The sequence below is a fragment of the Puma concolor genome, chromosome A1, assembly GCF_028749965.1.
Source record: "Puma concolor isolate L17-30 chromosome A1, mPumCon1.1.hap2, whole genome shotgun sequence".
Classification (NCBI taxonomy): Eukaryota; Metazoa; Chordata; class Mammalia; order Carnivora; family Felidae; genus Puma; species Puma concolor.
This window is the reverse complement of record NC_141667.1, coordinates 57,425,250-57,437,274: the sequence shown is the minus strand read 5'-3', so window position 1 is coordinate 57,437,274 and position 12,025 is coordinate 57,425,250. Positions and strand designations below refer to the sequence as shown.

Sequence of the window (12,025 nt, the reverse complement as noted above, 5' to 3'; positions counted from 1 at the left end):
CGTAACATACACAGTAGGCTGCCGTCTAAGTGTCTCTATGGATACTTGAGAAGTTGAACCAAATGTAGGTAAGTATTTATAATCAGTAAACTCATTGGTTGAGTTGACAAGTTCACTTTCTTCTTTCAAACAGGAACAACAACTTAAACCATTTCATTTCAATAATACGATTTAACAATTTCTAAAACGACTTCAGTTTTAACACTCATTTTCTTCATCATTTGATCACATATATACTTATTCTACTTTCAGACGAAAACCGTTCCTATCTTAGTGCTGTTATACATCAATGTTGATGGGCTCATGGTATTAAGCAGATGCTGCCATTTTCAATGTGGCATTCGAATGCTTGTCACTAAATCCCAGACTGCATGATTAATTTTGATCATGGTTCAGGATCCAGCTTAGCCAGCATCCCAGTTAGTCCACTGGTATTTCATCTAAGAAGTGATAACAAATAAAATAAAAAGCACTTGCATATAGGAGCTTTATTCTGTTTAAGAAGTGATGTGTGTCATGTATCCAAAAAGGCCAGTTAAAGCATTTCTTTGGTTTCTTGAAGCTGCTGACTGTATACTACAATGTGCCTGTTTTTAAAAATCATATATGTCCTCCTGTTATTCTTACCCATCAGGCCTGAGAAATGTCTGTGTATACTTTCCTATAAGAAAGTACATAGATAATGGTGGTTTAGGTGTCCTGTTTTTCGTTTTGGTCCTGTGTCTTAGGAAGAGATCAGTTCCTTTAAGGAAAAGAACTCTAGAAGCATTTGTGCTGACATTGTGCTAATACCTTTTTATTCCAACTTACACATAACAGGGTGAAACAATTTTATGACTCCATGTGTGCCCTATTGGGGTGACAGTATAGGCCTTGATTAGCTCATCAGAGATCAAACTCTTTAGCAAGTTACCGACAGATGCAGTTTTAAATCTAGGAAGTAGGTCAGGTTTATTACCTACATCAATCCTTTTATATAGTAGGACAGAGACATAAAGGGGAAGAAAGAGCATTTGTGTGCAAGAACAAGTTGACAGATACAATACAAAAATAAGTCTTATCCTTCAGAACATCACTCATTTTTTTTAATTGAACACATCTCAAGTCAGGCACTGTGCACATGCCAGGCTGCCCAGTGTAAATGTGATTGTGTCGCTTCTCATGATTATAACGACAATTTCGCAGGACACATGGTTGGAAAACTTAAACGTCATTCTTTTTATGCTAATATAGCCCTGATAACTAAGTAAATACCAGTGTGAAATGGATTTTTAATATGGCCTGTGATTTATAATACACATATATTTGCCAGCTGAAAGGTAGGAACATCACAGTAATATGTAAACCAAAATCATTCTTAGAAGTTCCCACAGGTTTTGATGCCTGTCTAAAATTCTCAAGTGAGTATTTCTGTTAGATCATCACTTCCAGATTCAATCTCCCTCTCTCAGGCCCTTTTAGCACTTCGTTTTCCACTGCTGTTAGTGAAAAGAAATTTAGTCCCCAAATAAAACTTAGCAAAATCAACAACAACAACAACAACAAAATCCTCTTTCATTTTTAGTAGTATATTTGCTTGGATTTTGGAAGAAAGACAATTACAACTCAGTCTCTGTCCCTTACTCGTTAAATAATTGGTGGTAGAAATAAAATACATAGCGATTATTTCCATCAAAAGTCAGGAGTTTGCTATTTATTTTGATAAATTGTGTGACACAACCACAAAACCTTTTTTTTTCTCAATCCCCTTTTGCATTTAATTTATGATAAACCCCTAAAAATATAAAAAAAATAATAAAATACATTGCTCCAGATTAAAACACCTGATATCTAAATGTGCTAATCATTAGAGTTTTAAAGAACTAAAATAATAAGCAGAGCTAAAACTGAGATCCATGGAGAATCACATTTCATAACTAAAACATATGAATCCTAATATGCTTTCTTGGCCAATCATGTCATTTCTATGGATATATCATAAGGGGCACCTGGGTGGCTCAGTTGGTTAAGCATCTAACTTTGGCTCAGGTCATGGCTTCACAGTTCATGAGTTTGAGCACCATTTCAGGCTCCATGCTGACAGCACAGAGCCTGCTTGAGATTCTCTTTCTCTCCCTCTCTCTCTACCCCTCCCCCATGTGCACTCTCTCTCTCTCTCTCTTTCTCTCTCTCTGTCTCTCAAAATAAATAAATTAAAAACAAATCAGAGCACACCCACATACTCCAATTAATGTTTCCATAATAGCCAACTTGGTGGATCCAGAAAGCCAGAATATGCTAACAACTTCACATATACAGCATATGAGTTGGGCCCATATTTTAACATGTTACTCTTTCCAAATACTGACACATGTTTCTAATTCAAAATGACAGGTATAGTTTGAATGTAATACTGTAAAAATCTGGGTGAAAAAGATAGCAAAAATGACATTGCATATTCATACTTGTAATTGTAAATACTTTTTCTTTTTAGGTGTATGGGTTGTATTATGTTAGCCCATACTTACAAAAGCTTGTGTATTTTTTGTTCTGACCAAATGAGTCCATTCAAGGTCATGAACTTGAGAAGCCATCTGTTAAAAAGTACTGACATGCCCCATTACAAACAAATCAAAAGACATTTTCAAAGCACTAAATAAAGCTATTTATTTGGTTAGACAATATTTCTGAAATAAATTAATAAATTCCTTTGAGTCGATCAAAATCTCAATATTTCATCCATCTAGTCCACAAACAATTTCATGGTGTGTCAAATCCCAGTTGCCAGATTATAATCTTTGTTAGGTATCATCATTTAGAAGAACAGCAGGCAGACAATAGGGTGAAAGGAATTATTAGAAGAAAATCATTTGTAGGGATTGGGGTAGATTTTAGCCCGGAGAAATACCTTTCAGGATAACATATGTTCTTAATTTAAGTTTGTGTCTCCTTCTGACTTGTTGTTTTTCTTAAGTAATATTTAATTGGTTTCTAAGGCAATTGATAAATTCTCTTCCACCACTACTATTGCCTGGTATTTACGCCCCTTTGGTTTCTGGTAGATATGGAAAGATGTAGTTTCATTTTACTCACTATGTCAAATGTATAGAGTTGAGATAGCTCTATTCAGCTTTCTAGAGCTTAGTATCTTGTTACTTAGGCTTTACCTTTGTGCCCAATAGTTTGCATATTTTTAGGCCAATGGCTGATGGAAACTAGAGCCTACTAATACAATCTCTTAAAAAAGTTTTTCTTGAAACAAAATTACATAAGGCACTTAATAAAATGCTTATTCCTGGGCTCCGACACTGCCCTACTGAACCAGATACTTAGGGTCAGAAATCTGCAATGTTAACAATTTTTTGAGTTGATTCTTATGTCTACTGCTGTTTGGAGATGATCACTTTCAACATTTTCACAGCTCAATAACATCTCCACTACAGGCTAACAAGCAAAACCCAAATGGAGAGAATAAAGCATCATTCTATTTGTTAGTCACACTTTAGTGGAAGCAAGATAAAATACCAACTAAATGAGGTTTTGGAATTGTGCCTGGCTTTTATTAATTCCTGCCATTTTCCCCTACTATCATGAAAAATGAAAATGTGATGACCTGAACTTTGGGTCCATTATATAAACTGAATTTCTGAAGCCATTTGTGGAAAACTATTTCATAACTAGTGAAATAGAGACACATTATATGTATTCATGCATTCATTTATGCATTTACTCTTGTATCAATCACATATTAATTGTACATGGATGACATATTATGAATACATCAATTATTATTTTAAATTCTGGGCAAAAAAAGATAAACTAAAGATGATCTCTTCCTCCAGGAAGAAAAACATGTGACCAGTAATTTAGAAAACAAATGACTATAATTGATGTATGGACAAAGTGAGGTATAGACAGAATAAGCAGGAATGATGTATTAAGTCAGTTTTTGTGGGCCATGAACAATCAATGGAATATCTCTGAGGCATGAGATTTAGGCAAAGAGATTATTATGAGCAAAAGCATGAAGGTAGGAGGTATGGAAGTAGGGTAGTTTCAGGAAACAGGTTAGTGTGGTTTACTGAGAAACTACATGAGAAATCATGTTAGAAAGTGAGGAGGGAATGATCAGTTCTGCAGTGTTTTTGTGTCCATGTTTGAGATGGGTTTAGCACCTTCATTCACATAAGAGCTGACATTAAAGCTGTCTAGAAAGATGAATAGGATTTTACCACCAAACATTGAAAGCATACTCTGACAGTAGAAACAGCTTAAGAAAAGGCATAAGAACATTAGATTGTCCCATCACTGGGGAACAATGTAGTTTCATAGCCTTAGAATAATAATGCATGTGGTAGGGATGACATTATATAAAGTTGGAAGATAAGATTAAAGTTACATTACAGAAAGCTACAAATTACGAGCTAAGGTGTTTAAACGTTATCCTCAATGGAATGGAATGGAATAGAATGGAATGGATGAAATGAAAGGTCTGTTCTAAAATTATAATTATAGTAGCAGTATAAAAAATGAATTGAACCGAATAAGGAATTTACACTTTCAGAAATGACATATTACTTTGGAGAAGTCCTCCACTGAAGTAAAAAAACTACACATATATTTATAATATTTAACATCTCTGTGTATATTTAAAAACTGCTCAAGCAAATGCAAGGCCTAATAAAATAATAAATAATTACTGGGCCAGGAAGATAAAGGTTCAGGGAGGTTAGGTTGGAATTTGAGGCCACCTTTTTTTTTTTTTTTTCTTACTTGTTTGCTGATCATTGTTTTTGCAGCCTTGTTGGGTTAAGTGGATGGATGGATATTAATATCTAAGCTTCCAGGTAAAGGAAACCTAAGGAATCTCCCTTGTTTTGAGGAGGATACTGAAATACTACATCTTGGGAATAGGTTTAAAAGAGAAATAGGCAGGGATACCTGGGTAGTTCAGTTGGTTGAGCGTCCGACTCTTGGTTTCGGCTCAGGGCATGATCTCACAGTTTTGTGGGCTCGAGCCTCACATCTGGCTCTGTGTTGGCAGTGTGGAGTCTGCTTGGGATTCTCTCTCTCTATCTCTCCCCCGCCCCCCCACCTTTCTGCACCTCCCCCTGCTTGTGCCATCTCGGTCTGTCTCAAAATAAATTAATAAACTTAATAAAAAAATTGACCCCTTCAGGTACTTGTAGCTCATCTCCAAATAAGCTAAAGCCAACATTTCCCAGGTTAGGAAGAAAACCTATATCCTATCTGAAAGAAGATGATATTAGAGACCTCAAATTATTTCTACAAATAATTTTATAAAAACAATGCCCAATAAAATTGAAAAAAAAATAACCAGGTACATGATCCAAAATTACATGATCCAAATCAGCAGAAATATTAAAAAATAAAAGCAGATCTACTCATGGTCCAGATACTAGAGTAGCCACACAGAATTTAAAAGTAACCACTCTATATGTTCAAACAGAATAAAAGACTACTAGCAGAATATTGACATAGAAATTTAAAAAAATAGTGGAAATTTTAGAACATAAAAATAAAATAATTGAAATTAAGAACTCAGCAGATGGGATTAGCACAGGCTAAACATAAGTGACAAAAGAATTAGTGAACTGAATGATAACTCAGAATAATGAATGAAGCAGAGAGACAAAGAAGGAAAGTACAAAGAGGAGAACAACAACCATGAAATTTACAGTAAGAAGATCTAGAAAACTAAGAATGAGAAAAAGACAGCCATCATATTTGAGCAGATAAAACTTTGAACCTCCCAAAAATAATGAAAATTATCAACCAAAGACATAGGAAATTAGACTTGAACTGGCATTTCACAAAAGAGGATATAAAAGTGGGAATAAACTTAAAAAAAAAACGTACTCAACCTCTTATTAATTAGGGAGGTGCAAATTAAAATCGCAATGAAAAAACACTTCACAAGCATAAAAATAGCTAAAATTAAAAATACTAACTATATGCAAGGGTCAAATAAGCATATCAATGAAAACTCTCATTCAGTGATGGTTGGAGTATAACTTGCTAAAATATCTTTAGAAAATATGTTATCTCCTAAAGTTGAACATACATGCAACATACATATAACCCATAGTTATATAGTTTTAACCCATAGTTATGTTATATGGAAATCCACCCTTTAAAAATTTCCCAGTAGAAATGCAAGTACATGAGCTTAAAAGAAACATGTATGTGGATGTTGATAGTACTATGATTTAGAGTCAATAGGGTAAACAGCTCCAACACCCATTAATATAATAATAGATAAATTTCAGCATATCCATGATGTAATACTATACTGCACCTGAATTGATTGAGATACAGCTTCCCACAACACAGATGTATCTCACAATGATAACCTTAAGTGAAAGAAGTCAAGCACAGTAAAAGACTTTCCATATATTTCTGTTAGTACAAAACCCCCCCAAAAATAGGCAAAAATAAGTTATGATTACATGAAAAAACATGGTACAACCAAAGGAGTGATTACAATAAACGTCAGGATAATGTCTCCCTTGGAGATGAGGAAGAAGAAGGTAGAAAGAACTTCCAGGGTATAGCTCATGACCTGTTTGTTGATCTGAGTGATAGTCACATGGATGTTGGTTTTATAATAATTCATTGTTTTGTTTTTTCTGTGGGTTTTTTCTGCATATTTTATACACATGCATTTTTTTAAACGTATTGGTGAGAGGCTTCGAGATCAGATGTATGCTTGAATTTTAAAAACTTTCCTTTCAGATGCCTGGGTGGCTCAGTTGGTTAAGTGTCTGACTCCATTTCAGCTCGGGTCATGATCTAATGATTCATAAGTTTGAGCCCCACATTGGACTCTGTGCTGACAGTGAAGAACCTGTTTGGGAATCTCTCTCTCTCTCTCTCTCTCTCTCTCTGCTCCTCTCCCACTCAGGCTGCCTCTGTCTCTCTCAAAATAAATAATCTTACAATAAATAAATAAATGAATAAATATCTTTTCAACATTCCAACACAGTCAGTTATAAGCTCAATTTAAAATTGTTTCAAATAATCAAAATAAATTTACTTTTGCTTATTAGGCAGTTGTTAATTTGAGTGATAAATATCCTCTTAGAGAATTTGTTAAAGTTTCTTGCTGTTTTTTTCATTTTCACTAGCATTGCTTTTCCTAAATGAATTTTCCTTACCCCAGATAAAACTTGTACCTAATAAGTTAGATCGGGATTTCCCTTCACTGACTGGCCTTGGACTTTAACTACTAATCCTAAGTAGTTTTCTTGCTGTAAAGGTCAGCATTTCACAAACCTGTCTTAAAACTAATAAGTAAAGAATAATTCAGATATTCTATTTCATTTTTGACTACACAAATGTCATTTTTATAATTGATCCTAAAATGTGGTTTTTACTATGTCATCCTTCTGCTCAGAAACTTCCAACATTTCACCATGGCTTAAAGAATAAAAATACATAGTTACAGGGGTGTCTGGGTGGCTCAGTAGGTTGAGCGTCTGACTTCAGCCCAGGTCATGATCTCCTGGTTGGTGAGTTTGAGCCCCGCGTCGGGCTCTGTGCTGACAGCTCAGAGCCTGGAGCCTGTTTCAGATTCTGTGTCTCCCTCTCTCTCTGACCCTCCCCTATTCATGCTCTGTCTCTCTCTGTCTCAAAAATAAATAAACATTAAAAAAAATAAAAAAATACATAGTTACACAATTATAGAGCTAAACAGAATCTTCAGATAACCCAGCCCATTTCCATGACCTCAGAGATAAGATAAGTGCAACTCACAGATATCAAGGTATAACGCCATAGATGTCATGGACACAGTCTAGAAATTGGGTTTTCCCTTTTTTCTGTTCTTTTGTACTATATCACAGCAAATTACAGAGTCTAGAATTTAAGGTCTCCCAAATTCAAGGTCCACACTAGTTGTTCTCAATGCCCCAAGCCCCCCAACACATGCTATTCCCTTATAACACAATCAGATATATTTATTATATTCTTAATGTCTTTGGCCAAGTAATTATTTCTTTAGTTATCTGGTTGAATGAAGGTTTTGATATCATAGTATCAGTTCATGTTCTTAGACTACAACCCAAAGAATTACTTTTGCTTAAACATGAATGTATTATAAATAAATAGAATAGCTTCCAAAATGAAGGAATCCATTACAACCAGATCTTAGTAAGTATAGGTTACATACAGGGCAGCTTCAGTAATGTAAGGAAGAAGAAACTAATAAGAATTATTTAATTTTCTATATAGGGATGAATCAGAGACAACCATTTTCCCTCTCTTATACATCCCTTCTAAATATAGATGTAAGAGAATAATTTCTTGGTGTAATTTGGGTCACATGTTTATCCACCCTTCACTCTGGAAGGTGAGTTATCTCCACTGACAATTCTACAAAACTGCACACAAGTGGGAATGAGGAAAGGATGTAATTGCCTAAAGGAAAATCAAATTGAAGAACTCCTACAAGAAGGAAGCAATGCTTGGGACCTCTGGGTGGCTCAGTCGGTTAAGAGTCTAACTTTATCTCAGGTCATCATCTCATGGTTCATGGGTTTGAGCCCCATGTTGTACTCTGTGCTGACAGCTCGGAGCCTGGGTCCTGCTTTGGATTCATTCTCTCTCTCTCTCTCTCTCTCTCTCTCTCTCTCTCTCCCTCCCTCCCTCTCTCTCTCTCCCACTCCCTTGCTTGCTTTGTCTCTCTTTCTTTCAAAAATAAATAAACATTAAAAAAATTTAAAAAGAAGGAAGCAATGCTGGGAGTCAAAAACAATAGAAGTGTACAAAGTAATATAATCCAAACTAATTAATGTGTCCTTTTCACCATATCTTTCTTCCTTAAAAATTCCCAGTTTTGAAATTATAATTTGTCAAGCCCACTAATTTATACCTTTAGGAGTCTTATTATGAGTAAAGTGCACAAAGTCTGTATATGTAATGGAGTTACAGAAACGAGGTAAAGAAAGGGAAAAGTTAATTAAAAAATAAGTTCCTAAGTGATAATATATGTTCTCATAGTCTAATAAAGATGTAAGCTTTAAAAAAATTGTAAAAGAGAATGAAAAGAAACCCTTAACTTTTCAGGGTAACAGAACAAGGGAGATTCTTCTCAGGTTATTCGTTCCCAAAGTTTCTCTTTAAATTTTCACTGCAAGTGCTTGATTAATTCCTTCAAGTCTTGTTTGGTGGATGAGAATCGCACATAAATCAAAACTGTCTTGTCCAGCCCCTTCTGCTTTCGACACTGGGCTTTGAACACTATGCTGTGCAGTCCACAACTCTCTGGATAGGTCTGGGAACTTTGCCATGAGCCTCACTCACTAACCCAATCTTATTTTATGGCTTTAGGTTGGAGCATTATACAGCACTATAGAGCCTAGATGACATTTTTCAGTCACAATAGTACTGACATATGGCATTGTCTTCATAACCTTCCATTTGTGACAAAATAATTTTCTACTTATTTTCTTAAAACATGGGGGTTGAGTGGCTGTTGCAGCTTCTGAAATGGACACTCAACACTAATGAGCACTAGCCTATGGTGACCTATTCAGAATGGAAGACTCACAGTGTGACATTCTATTTAAGTGGGCTAAATGATTGGACATCAGTCACAGGAGTTTAAAGGTCTGGAGAGATGGCAAAATATTATTAATTCAATATCTCTTTAATGCTAAAAAAAACTATGGCCAGAGGGACCCTTGGACAATTTCTTGGGCTATCAGAATACCTAATTGAAGATTAATCTCTAATAACCTCTCAATGCCATTCAGAAGTTTAAATAAAGCCCAAACAAGGAAGAAATTGTCAGTTCAGTAGTGTCGTTTACAGCTAATGCTATGGAAAACTATTTAATTCATTACAGAGGCAGAGAGGCCCATTTCAATTTTTGCCCTATTTCTATCTGGCCAATTAAATATAATGCTGGATAACCACTAAAATTAGAAAATTAGAAAATGGAAACTTCTGCACCCAGTCTTCTTCAAAGACTTTCTGAGCTGGTACTTTGGGTTTCAGGCTAACCATCAATCCCAAGGGCGGCCTTCCTTTGCACTCAGGCTAGGTTAGGCACTCAATATCCTTCACAGAACTCAATAGGTCTGAAGTTATAGGTTTTGTTTTGTTGTTGTTTTTTGTTTGTTTTGTTTTGTTTTTCTTTTTTAAAAAGAAATTGTGTCACCACCCATAAAAAACAAACTCTATAAGGACAGTTGATTTCTCTGGCTTACTAACAGACCCCAGCACCTGAAAAAGGACTTGGTTTGATACATAGATAGGAACTTACTCATTGAAAAAAAGAAGGAAGGAAGGAAAAGAAAAAAGAAAAACATACTTGGAGGCCTGAATTTGAAATCTATTGTAGTGTTTATATTTGTTTCTGTCCTACAAATATTATCACTCTATTAGCAGAATCTTAGAAGAATAATCTTAGAATAAAAGAACTTTTTATACTCTACAATTTCTAGCCCTTTAGAAAATATATATTGGAGGGTCACAAGGTTCTAGCATGCCACTGCTCTTATATAATCCCACGTTTGCCTCAGGAAATAGGTACAAAAGGAAAGAAGGAACCAGACCTTGGCATTCTTAATTTTTGTTTCCCTAATTGGTTTAGTCAGCCTGCTCTCTTAGCAATTTTTGCTTTATCTTCATTTGTTCTGGGAGGAAGCTGCCTTTGGTTGCTAGAGTTAGGGGAACCAGGGCATTCTCATACAGCAGGGAAAGACCAGTGCAGTAGAGTTTGAACCCATTTTTTGATGTTGAATCACTAACATTTTATAAGCCTTAGTTTCTCCTTCCCTCCTAGCCTCAGATCTAACGTTTATTTGAGACAGAGAGAGACAGAGCATGAACGGGGGAGGGGCAGAGAGAGAGGGAGACACATAATCAGAAGCAGGCTCCAGGCTGTGAGCCATCAGCCCAGAGCCCTATGCGGGGCTCGGACCCACGGACCACGAGATCGTGACCTGAGCTGAAGTCGGACGCTTAACCGACTGAGCCACCCAGGTGCCCCAAGCCTCGGATCTAAACAAGCTGATAGGAAAGCTGGTGCATGCCCCTTCCTTTGGCCTCTGTGGAACATTAAAAGAGACCTTGAAAATTGTCAACCTAAGTCTAGCAAATTCCCTAGTCTTACAACAAAGGTGCAACCCACTCCTTCTGCCATACTCACCACATCCCAGGTCTATTTGTGCCAATTCTATTCTTCACAGGAATCCCTTGTCTGAGTAATTAACTTTCTTGCAAATTCTCCCAAATTCTCTTCATCTTACCTGTTAATTGCGACATGGCCCAACCCACATCCATGGGAGTGATCACACAGTAGCCAGCCTGACACAAATAGTTTTCACCACTGACTTGCTTTGTACCTCAAAATAACTTGGGTACATTTGTGATAAGAGTTTATTTTTAGAGGACCTTGCTGAAATCTACATTTGACTCATGGCTATAAATTGGTTGACTCTACAGAGAAAGATTCTAAAGAACAAGGTTTTCAACATCTAAAGCTGGAACTAAACACATGGGACACTGCAAAAAAGGAAGTGTGTTTTTAAGAAAGAAGTAGAGATAGGAGACATCTTTCTCTATTTTTTTTTACCCTGGCTATCCCCAAATTTAATGATGTTTTGGGGGATGGGGTTTATGTTAAAGCCTTTGTAAAAAGGCCTATTTTTTTATCACAAGTGAATGTTATTCCCTCCTTCCTTCCTCCCTTTTTATAGGCTTTCATCAATAAATTCCTAAGTTACATTTAGTCTCAAGTTTTACAATGACAAAGAAAGTATATAATAACAACACAATGTGAAGTGGTGGCCAAGTTGCTATTTGGCCTTTTGGCATCAGCAAAAGGCCTAAACCTTCAGAAGGCTATATCAATCCCCCAAAAGAAGTTTCTGTGGTGGGGCCAGAAAAAAATAGTGTCAGTTTGTGATTTATTAGTGTACAAAGGCTGATATCCAGGCAGCACAAAGAAAAATAAAAAAAAAAAAATTGTGACAATATTTGCCAAGATGGTTACCTCAGCTATGACTCCTCTAAGACT

General features: G+C 35.9%; 1 long non-coding RNA gene across 1 annotated transcript in view; it reads right to left on the bottom strand.

The window, feature by feature from the left end:
- LOC147584174 (uncharacterized) overlaps nt 1-11,350 on the bottom strand; it is a 401,612-nt gene extending 390,262 nt beyond the window's left edge. The window contains exon 1 of the long non-coding RNA XR_015252497.1: nt 11,256-11,350. This is a non-coding gene — a long non-coding RNA (uncharacterized LOC147584174). The remainder of the gene's footprint in view (nt 1-11,255) is intronic.
- Nucleotides 11,351-12,025: the final 675 nt, after the last annotated feature.